The sequence below is a fragment of the Etheostoma cragini genome, chromosome 12 (genome assembly GCF_013103735.1).
Source record: "Etheostoma cragini isolate CJK2018 chromosome 12, CSU_Ecrag_1.0, whole genome shotgun sequence".
NCBI lineage: Eukaryota > Metazoa > Chordata > Actinopteri > Perciformes > Percidae > Etheostoma > Etheostoma cragini.
In genome coordinates this window covers 15,382,886-15,394,035 of record NC_048418.1, presented here as the reverse complement: position 1 = coordinate 15,394,035, position 11,150 = coordinate 15,382,886, and the positions used below count along the sequence as shown (strand labels likewise).

Sequence of the window (11,150 nt, the reverse complement as noted above, 5' to 3'; positions counted from 1 at the left end):
ATATATATATGCGCGCATTAATAACTCTAACTTATATTGTTTAGTTTTTCCACATTAGTGTGTTAAGAGACATTTTTGTTTTTTTACTTAATTATTAAAATCATCTTTCTGCACAACTGCATGCCATCGGCAGTATGCTGTGAAGCGGTGAGGGGTATGTGTGATACAGCCTCGTTGACTGATTACCAGATCTTTAAATCCTCATTTATCCACAAGTTTGTGGAATCAGTCAAAACTGGCTCAGTCTCCTGCTATCCCTCTCTCTCTGTTCTGTACATTTTCAAAACAGTGTAACTGTTTCTCCTACCATCGCCTTGGGAGGGGGGGGGTAGAGGAGCCACAAGGAAGATGAACTGCGCCTTGCCTGTTAAGTGGATGAGAGCAGGCGGCAGCAGCCGGGGGCGGTGACAAAAATCTGCTCTCAAGTCGGACAGTTTCCAGACTATTCCTGCAGCCTTCAGGCTGCACAGGAAGTGACAGAAACGCTGTGATCCGATTCCAATTTAATGAAATGTTATCAGACCCATGTATAAGCTTGTATACAGTCTCCAGTTGTTTTAATTATGAAAGAGTAGTTCTCAAAATGCTCTACATGCAATCTGTTGCTGGTATTAACAGACTGTAATCTGAATGGATTTAGTCTCTCTGACTTCTAAACGTCGCTTTTAGCCATAGTAGTGTACAGAATAAGCCAAAGTTAGCAGTTAAAATCTTTCTGATTCAAAAAAATTAAATAGTTTACATAAAACATCTTGTTGAGTCGATTCTGAACCAATCAGCTGAGGGGCCGGCGTTTCCCAGCATGCCCTGGGTCCGCCTTGCAGTGAAAAGCAACGGCGCTGCCTGCACCACAAACCTGCGGCTGCCTTGATCTCGTGAGGTTATCGTTGCCCACGTGTGCAAGACATCAGAGCAAGTCGGGATCTTAGCGGCGTTCATTGCGCGGCGATCACCGGTGATTGATTCTGCGCAGACCTGGCTCATCTCGAACGAGCCTACAGTATGACTAACTTTAAGCTGTGAGTAGTGTAACCCCCCCCCCAACAAAAAAAACTATCAACCTAGGGGAAACACTGAGAGCGATATGTCTGTACATTTTCTCTGATGTAAAACGAGAGAATGACATATGTCCGTGTGCACCACAGGGAAAATAAAGCTTGATTTTTACTCAGACATAACACACATAAATATAATTGATAGTCATTAGTAAATGTTTTATTACGAATTGGTTGGGCTCATGCTTTTCAACTATGAAATTATGACCGAAGTGATCAGCTGTCCCCTGTACTTACATCTGAATGTCACCAAGACAGCCTTGGGGATTCTGTACTATAGTCCGCTATATGCCAAAGTATTATTAGTAACCACATACAATACTTAACTCTTCTATCCTAACCAGTGGCCACCAATTGTCATTATTAAATTATAGCAAAGTAGGTGACAAATGATGAAAGACGTACAGTATACAGTATATTAATAAATAATTACTGGGCCGTTATGTGACAAATTAAATGTGTACTGTGAATCCTATTTGACCTTTTGTGAATTCAATTCTACATCCCAGATCCTTAACACATATGTATTTATTAGAATGACAGTTATTGCTAAAGGTTGGTGCTAAATTAGGTTTAGTTCTTTTCTCTCCATTGAACAGGAAAACATGAAGTTATTTGATGATTTTTATGTAATTTCCCTGCATTTTCTTTTTCCTAATTACCCACGCTTAAGTTTGCTCTGACATTACACCCTGTTTGCTAGCCTAAATGTCACAGCATTACATATTTACTCTGGCTAATGGCCTGCGTTGACAAGAGAGAGGGGGCTCAGCTATCTTTTCATTTAACATACGGAGAGTAATGATTTGCAATCAGAGGGGGCTCTGGTGTAGGCCGGACATCTCCGTCTGTTTTCTTTAATAGGGCCTGTCTCCAGTGATTAGGGATTGTTGACAGCCGAAGTTGTAGTGCCGAGCACCAGACAGAACGCTTGTTTTCTTTTTCCCATTTAGTAACACCTTCCCACTCTATGCTTACTACAAAGCAGTAGCCCGCACAGACATGTACAAATGAACACACACACACACACACACACACACACACACACACACACACACTCTTTTGCTCATTATGTCAAATATTACATCGAGAAACAAACATTGTCAAGTCCTACGGAGAAATCTTGGCTGCCGTTCCTCCCACGCCTTCCCAAACCTCTAGATCTCAAGGCCACACGCAAGGCAATCACACTCCAGCTCTCTCATCATTACACCGTGGTTCACAGCACAGCATCAGTGCTTTTTACCCTGAACCAGGCTGAAACCAAACTAATTAGCCTGTCATTTCTATTCTCTTGTCTTTGAGTCGGCTGGATTTTATGTCATTTCTAAAATGGTTCATAGGCCGCAAACTTTTTTCTGTCTAAATTAATGAACAGTGTCCTTTCTTCTTCTGGTAAAAAGCCTAGACATTGAGATAATTGTAAAAGGATGGCTCTGCCTCAAAGTCTTTCTCCCTCTAATAGCCAAAGAGGCTGCATTCTCCTTTTTTGTATTGCGGCGCTGACTGTGACAGTCAGCTCTACACTTCTAGTGTTCTTCTCTTCCCTCTAGAGATCCAAACCAGGTTCAATCAGGGCTTATTTCACTTGGCTGCTGGAGGTTGTAACTGACCTACACCTTTGACCTGTGCTTGTACACAAACTGTACAATCATAATGCAGCAGGCAATGAATACTGAACAGATGTGTCTTCCTCTGGGTGCTGAAGGCTAAATTAATTTGTATGAAAGTCAAGGATAACTAATGGGCGGGCTGGACAAGTAATACAATAAGAGCCCTCTTATTCTACAGTAATTTAAACACACAAGGCATATTTGATTATATATATATTCCTGCCAAACACATACTCATCTCCATATGCAAAAGGGGACCTAATGGCATACTAATGCACAGTGTTATCCATTATGCATTACCATTTCAGCCTAAGCCACCATGAAAGCCAATCAAACCATAGCCTTCCAAATTCCACAGTATGCCTTATTTTTTCAGAAGAGTTTATTCTTCTGAAATCAGCGATTAATTGCTTGAGTTAATTGCAGACTGAACTGCAGATGACCTCTGTGCTTTGCTGCTGCTGTGTGTCTACCCTGAGAGATGAGTGCAATAGATGTACATGGGAAGAACGGTTGTGCTCAGAGAATTACCCTTGGCTCCTTTTGTGGCAACTAAAGGTACCGTGTGATGTTTGAAGATATCACCTGACCGAAATAAAGAAAAGGTACAGTTTTAAGCTTGGCTCCATCAGCGTGGACAGAAGTTAGGGCCACAAAGCGTCAATCTTCAAAAACATTCTAAGCTTTGGAAATTTGACCTAGCCTTGTCACTATCCATCATACATGGGCATTAACCTGTGACACCATCAACAAGTCATCCCTTGTCATGAATCACGTCCCCTGAAACAATTCCGTTTCTACACCTCACAATACGATCCGGGGAGCAAGGAAATCAAAGGCAGCCACATCGCCCTGTGAAAGGGGCCAAGAAGCAGCTGCTGGTCACAGATGCCGATTTTGCAGCCAGCTCCAGTGCATGAGCCCATATTTGTTGATATGGGCTGGCTCACGTTGCCTGCTAGCTCCGGCTTATATTGGCTATGATTATAACTAATGGCTATAATGATGTACGTATTCACCGTAGTAGGCAAATTCAGATGTCCTCAGGCAGTCCCCAAACCTTTTTCTCGTAGTCTTAGCCAAGCCGGTGCATTTGGGTGCATGTTCAATATGTTTGCTTGAGTGTGAGAGTGCACTAACGTGCATATAGGCCTAATCTAAAATGCTTTTCTTTTAGGGGTGTTAACTGACCTTTCACTCATGACAAAAGACCCTTTGGTAGTTTCTTGTAAACTTAGCCTAACTAAACTAGCTAAAAAAACAAATTAGCCCTTTCTCTAAAAACCCTCATAAAATGCAATTTAATACAATAGCTTTGCAATAAATCTATCATGGCTGAAACTGATAACGAGTGTTTGTTGACACTTTCACACAAGTGTTTGAATTTTTGAGACTGTAGGCTATTATGGTGTTGAATTGCATTGAAATATTTCTAGTATTTTGGTTCTCTGTGTGTTAAAAAACGGTAATGGACAACGTTTTAGGAGGCCCTGCCTTTTAACAGCAAGTGTGACATACGTTCCCACTGTGATTGCTGCATCTTTGTTGATCATAGATGACTGCATTATTCATCAAACAAGACTCGCCTCTGGCAAAACTCTCCACCCTGCAGCTCTCAAAGTTGTTGTTTTTCTTAGTTTAAAAGAGCACTGAAAACTTATATCACAAAAAATCCCATCAGGCTTTCCAGATAATATTTATCACCTTGGGCCACTTACGCCACGTGTCTAAATCAGGTTGTGTTTAGCTTCAATCAATTAGTGTTTTTGGTAAATATGGACACACCAGTATTTTATTTTAGTGTTGATGTTCTTCCTTTAACTTTAAAAGTATATGGATTTGTTCAATATTTAATCCTGGTTGCCATGGTTACTAGGACCCTGAAGTCTAGTTATAAAGGATGTGCATAAACCCCAGTAGAAAAAAATGGGAGTTTACTTTAAGCTGTATCTCCTTCCTACTTTAGACCTTTGTGCAAATTATATACACACACATACACATATTGTGCTCGTCAAATCAAGCCACGTTTCCATGGAAACTGGAGTCGAATAAAGAGATTGCCTTAATCACTTGATAAGTAGTACAAGCCCTGCTCTAGTCTGGCCAAAGATATTCACTTTTAAATATCATTTCAAATTTAGAATACGTGAAGCCATTTCATTCTATTACCCAGAGTTCTACATGGGGACATCTGGGACAGCTCTCCAATATGTTGTACTTGGGGTTAATTAAAAATGTAATGGTCAAGTCTTTATTTCTAATAGAGCCGACAGGACCTCATCATTCATTCAGATTGATTAGATATTAAACCACTGGTCTGTAGAACCAGTAGTCAGAGATGACTATTTCAATTATCTCTTAGTCAGTGCTGATGAGGCCCATTGTTCCGATTTGGATAAGAATGAAATTCTAAGGAAGCCGCAAGAGCTTGTTGTTTCTGTTCTGTTTTAAGAGAAAACTGGCCTTGGAAATCTTTTAAAAACAGCAGCGACAGCCTTATCAACGGGTTGCTGTTGCTGCACTTCGGTAGCTGACATGTTGAATGTAAACAACTAGCTGCTCATCAATTCTGTCGTCATTGTGTTAAACCCGCCAATAGTGCGCAAAGGTAGATAAGCCAAGTTTGAGATTGGTTTCCGCAAAATTGTGAAATGAAGCAAGAGAATTAAACGTGCAGGCTTCCAGACCGAGCTGCAGAGTGAAATCAAATCGGCGGTAGAGTGGGCGGGGTTTACCCAGTCTAGGAAATTTAAAGCATTGGCTAAAGTTCTTAACAATGTTCCTAGTTTACTGATATGTTAGACATGCAACACAAAAAAATGTAAAGCTTAAAATTATGCCTAATTTAACTTTTTACCTTACCTTTACCAATAGATTTCCTATGATATACTATTCTTAATAGATATGGACGTTTCATGCAAGCTGTTGGTTGTAATAATTAGGGCGGAAAGTTTTTTTTCTGGCAAATGTGGTTGTGATTATTTTCATTAAATAAAACTCCAGGCTTCTATTTGTGTTTATACAATATTTGTATTTCAGACTTTAGATTGATGATCCATATGATATGGTTTATTGAATCCAAAACATTTCCGTATATATACAGTGCATATATATATACACTGCAATTGTTTTCTGTATATTGTTAGTATACAAGTGTGAAGTCTCCCATGAGATGGCAACGTTATGTGATTTACTGCTTCATATTACTGCACCAAACACAAGCTATGATTGATGTGCCATTTCCAGCTTCTCTCGAGCCATCGCTAAAAGAACTACACGGGCTCTATCTGTGTTTCCTGTCCCTGTCCCCTGAGGCAATGCTCTGATGTGGATGAAGTGAGGAATTATCACTGTGGAAAAGAATGGCCACCTGCTCACTGTACTTAGATTGCATTGCATTTTTTTGTAATTCTGGTGGTTTTTATCTGCATTTATAAAACATAGAAAGGCAAGACCTAATTTCCCACATAAACCAATTTTTTTGAGAATGGATATTGAAGATGTGAACCTAACACCACCCTAACAGATGCAAATAGGCGCACATGGAGCCTGAGATGATATGTTTTCACACCTTTTTTTAAAATGTATATGCAACAAAACACAACAGTGCAATTATAATCTTGTGTTATTAAAGATTTAAATTTTAAAGCAGGCTTTTCATGGGTCTGATACATCTGAGGATCAGATGTTGAACTTCAGAGGCTACTTAAATGCTCAACATTTTTTTTCCTAAAGGCAAAAAATGTGTTTCATGTGAACGCTGTTAAACACCATTGCCACAATAATTTAGTTTTGAAGGCTGACAGCCCTAAGCAGATTGATTTCTATTCGTACTGAGTCATGACAATCACATCTTATTTTTGGCAAAAGCTATCAGTTCCCTCTGTCCAATCTCTGGAATCCAAAGAGAGTAAGTATCGAAGACAAAATGTTTAAGCTTCCTTGGCTGAGCCTCTGAATTTTTATTAATGCAAAATGGAACGAACCATAGCCCTGGTCATTGAACTGCAAGCATGGAAACACCTAAAAAAATGCTATCTGTATAAATACTGGTAGGAGTGAACAAATGTGACAGACCTGGCAATATCAGATATTTAAATAAAAAGTGTCAATTCAATCAAGAAGTGAAACACATCTGCAGCACTCAAGATGTAAGTGCTGAAGAAGACAGAGGAGGAAACCCTCCTGCCAATTTGCTGTATCCTATGAATAACAAATTAATATAATGCAAATAAGTGAGTCGCTCTGTGTTAATTTAGGGTGTGATGAGACATCAGAAAAAAACATTAAGATGTGATTTTCAGCTGAAAAGCTTCAGAGGTTATACCTTTGGCTTATGGAAAGTCTTAATGTAGTGAATTAATGAGCAGGGATTATATGCTGTTGTTTTTTTTGCAACAATCTTAGGGCTGCACAATTAATCAAATTTAAATCACGATCACAATTTTGGCAACCCACGATCAAATTTGCGTAATCAAGCAATATTTTAAATGTGTCATTCCGTTCATAGAATGCTCCGAGTATTTTGCAAAGCCAGTCTAATGCTCCGTAAACCACTGTCTGATCAGGTGCCAGGCAGAGTTGTTCTCTGCACCGCGAAGCTTAGTTTCTTGATGAAAACAGTCCCAGAGTAACATGAAGAAAATTCCACAACAGATAGCAGTCGGTCATATACGTCGCTCTCAAGATTGACCAGTTTACTACTTAAACGCAACATTATGTCCCGTCTGTGTTGTTTTCAGACAGCAATAACCAGTGCTAGTTAGCGTCTATTAGCTCACAGGGCTCTAGGGTGCAACTAACATTTTTCCCAGGTCGCACCGGTGCACCTAATGTCCTCGCATCTGTTGCCTCTCCAGAAACAAAGCAATTTTGTATGTATCGATATGGTTTAATTTTGCGTTACCGTGCCTGTGTTTGAATCTCTCCTCTTACTCTCCACGCAGCCGTCCCCCATTCACTCACACTCTGCTCCCCAGCAACACGGAAAGACACAGTGGCGACAGCGCCTGTCCACACTTCTGACATTTGTCCACCGTATTAATTTTTATTAACACAGCTGTATATTGTTAAGCAGGAGAGCGAAACCTGTATCTGTACCAGTGTTACCGCTGGTAACTCTACTATTGCGGTGGCCACAGCGAAAAACACTGAAGAAGTTATTGAATGTAACTAACTTCAGTTCTTAGAGTAATTGCGTTTGAGACGGAGCCTGCTGGACGCATTCATAATGATCAGCTGTCTCTCTGTCCATCGCATTCCCCCTCTCTCCCTAGGTCTTTTAATCAGTTATTGTTGAAAACAAGTGAAGGAGCTTTCTCAGAGATCTTTTAAAAATATATATATATTCTAGGCTATTTATTTCAGATAATTTTCGTTTACATCAGTATGTACAACATACAACTTCAACATAAGAGGAATATAGCACAATATGGATGTGAAAGCAGTTATAAATATGTGACTATAAAATCAGTTTTGGTTAAAATCAGCAAATAATCGTGATAATTAATCGTGATCTCAATAATGATCAAAATAATCGTGATTATCATTTTGTCCATAATTGTGCAGCCCTAAACAATCTACTCAGTGATGTAATTTATGCTACACTCTGCCTGCAATATCTCTGTTTGTTTTTGTTTTCTTTAACTAAGCTATTGATTTGGCGTACCCAGTGTAGTTAAAGATAAAAGGTAAATTTTAATGCAATTTTACGATGGACGCCTTCCGATACTTTTAATTGTCAACATATTGTGAGTTTAACTGCTAAACTCAAAAGACCATGTTCATACCTCATATTAATAAAGGAAGAAGATTTTCTCGTTATGAACAATGGATCTTGCAAATTTCCCCCAACATTCCTAGACTAAATTAGATTACGCTTTCATTCTTTCTTTTTTAACAATCCCTGCATGGAGATTGGGAACATGTTGCATAATGTGGCCTAAATACTTAAATTTTATAGGTGGATAAGAAAACTCAGGACAGTGAAATAGTCTAAGGAAAGGGTTTCTTTTTTTTTTTATCCAACGCACACTTACTTTGTATGTTGAGATGGGGAGAAAATGAAGTTGTAATCTTGAGCAAATAGATAAAATATATGAGCAACAAAACAGCCACACTTTAACACACAGGTCAAATATTTAGACTTTTTTTTTTTTCTCATAAAACTAAATTTTAGTAGGCAGATGTGCTGATACAGACTTTAATTTTGAAATATAAATTAATTAATTACATTTTATTTTTGTTCTGAGTTTATTGGGTTTTGATCTGACAGAAATCCATTTTATCATTACACCATAACACTATTTTTTTTAAGGTTATTGAACTGTTTTCCCTTCACCGTGGTATTATTGTAAAAGGATCTCACAGCAGGCGGCAAAAGACATAGCAGGAAAAAACATGGCAGGTTGTTGAACGTCCAAAATTAACGTTACCTGAAAACAGCGTGTAGTTTTTCTTTTTAGCATCTCACATCACACTTTGTCACTATGACCACCACGGTCAGAAACATTGTGCCAAAATACGAACAAAAACATTGCTGTCAACGGGCTTATCTGCTGATAATTGGTGGTGGCAGTAGCTCAGTCCATAGGGAGTTGGGTTGGGAACCGGAGGGTCACTGGTTCAAATCCCCGTATGGACCCAAAAAGTTGGGAGGCTGGAGAGATGCCAGTTCACCTCCTGGGCACTGCCAGGTGCCCTTGAGCAAGGCACTGACCCCCCCAACCGCTCAGGGCGCTGGTTCAGCTGGCAGCCCACTCACTCTGACATCTCTGCATGTATAGGTCCTGAGCATGTGTGTGTTTTTCAGGCCTGTGTGTGAGTACTAACAAAAGTGTGTGCACAGAGTGTAGTGCAGTAATTTCCCCATTGGGGACCAATAAACAAATTATCTTATTATCTTATCTTATAATGTTAGCTACCAACAGTTACCTTGAAACCGTCCAGCAAATAGAAGGTACCGTAGTTAACTGAAACTGGTGATTTAACGTCACCGTTCATTTTTACACACAGTTTATCAAAACAAAACGCTGAGTGAACATTACTAGCTAAGTTTTTCAGGTTGGATTTGAGCGGTATGCACCTCCACTAACCTGGAAAACGGGTTTAAAACAGTTAGGTAACGTTCATACAGCGTGTCGGAGGAGTACAGTGTCTCCTGCAGCGGGGGGGAGGAGGGACCGCAGCGTTAGCTAACATTAGCTTCTTGTCTCATCTGGGGTCTGATAAACCGTAAATTCATCAAATTCAGTGTCCACAATGCTATTTTCAATAATCTGTAGCTGTTGCAATTCACGGTACCCACGTGAGTGCGGATTTCATGTCGCGGCTTTCGTCGCGGTTTGTCACTTTGCCTGAGATTGAGTGACAGGTAGTCAGTATTCCCCTTGTTGTTTACTTGGTTGCCATGACTTCAGGAGTGATGATGTCCTGTCACTGTTCTAGCTGCTCGGGGAGAGAGAGCGGATGACAGTTTGCTTGAGTTTAATAGAGCAGCAGACTGCTCTGCAGATTCGTGTTATTGCGACTTTATGACTTTTCATGAACAGCTGAAAGAGCAGCGAGCATGGTATACATACCGTAAACCATGTTGTGCGTTTGCCCTATAACATGGCGGCAGAAATTTTACCATGGCGGGCCGCCATAAACATATCAACATAGAGGAAACACTGCATGGATAGACACTGAACACACCTGCTGCTGGTCACTACAAGAGCAACAAACGGGTGAACCCAAGATACCCAGATGAAAAATAAATGAGCCAACCATGGTGTCTTTGAGAGCCTTTATCTTTTCGTTACTTTTCTAAAGTCCCCCAAGAGAGAAAACATATCTCATGTTATTAAAAATATAATCCACTCCCAGGGGCTTTCAAGGTCTGAAAGGCATTCTGAGGTTTTTGGGCTATTTAAATCTGTCTAAATATACAGGCAAATTCATTCAGCTGATGAAATGCTGTACCATCAAACAAACCCATGATGTGTTATACAGTAGTTATAGTAGCCAAAGGACACATTAATATGGGTTGGGTGGTATTATGTGTCGTAGGCAGAAATGTATGTTATATGTAATACATGATATCATCTTTTGTCTCTTGCCAGTGTGTAGGTGGCGAAATAATTGTTATTAAATACAATAAACTGAATATTTTAAAAGAGATGGAAATTATGCAAGCCTTGAGGCGCACACACTAGCAGCTTTAATATATCCCATGTTTCTCTTGTTTTATCCGCGTACGTTTTCATACCCACCATGTCAAGATAATTACAATAAGTACATGAAAAATTAAAAAGGCTGCACTGTTATTTGTGCAGTATGCACTGCATGATAATGGTCAACATCCATGTAATTGTATAACTTAAATGTGCTGCAAGAAGAAAATATCACATCCTCATCCGTACATATCTGATTACTGTACATTTCTTACACCCTGTTGTAACGTCTTAAAGTTACATTTATATTCCCTTTTATATGCATACAA

At 39.6% G+C, this 11,150-nt stretch overlaps 1 long non-coding RNA gene across 1 annotated transcript in view; it reads right to left on the bottom strand.

Moving 5' to 3' along the window:
* The window catches only part of LOC117954396, an 11,531-nt gene extending 3,835 nt beyond the window's left edge, over positions 1 to 7,696 (bottom strand). Inside the window, exons 1-2 of the long non-coding RNA XR_004658812.1 lie at positions 7,686 to 7,696; positions 296 to 300 (exon numbers count right to left, since the gene is read on the bottom strand). This is a non-coding gene — a long non-coding RNA (uncharacterized LOC117954396). The remainder of the gene's footprint in view (positions 1 to 295; positions 301 to 7,685) is intronic.
* Between the last annotated feature and the right edge of the window lie 3,454 nt (positions 7,697 to 11,150).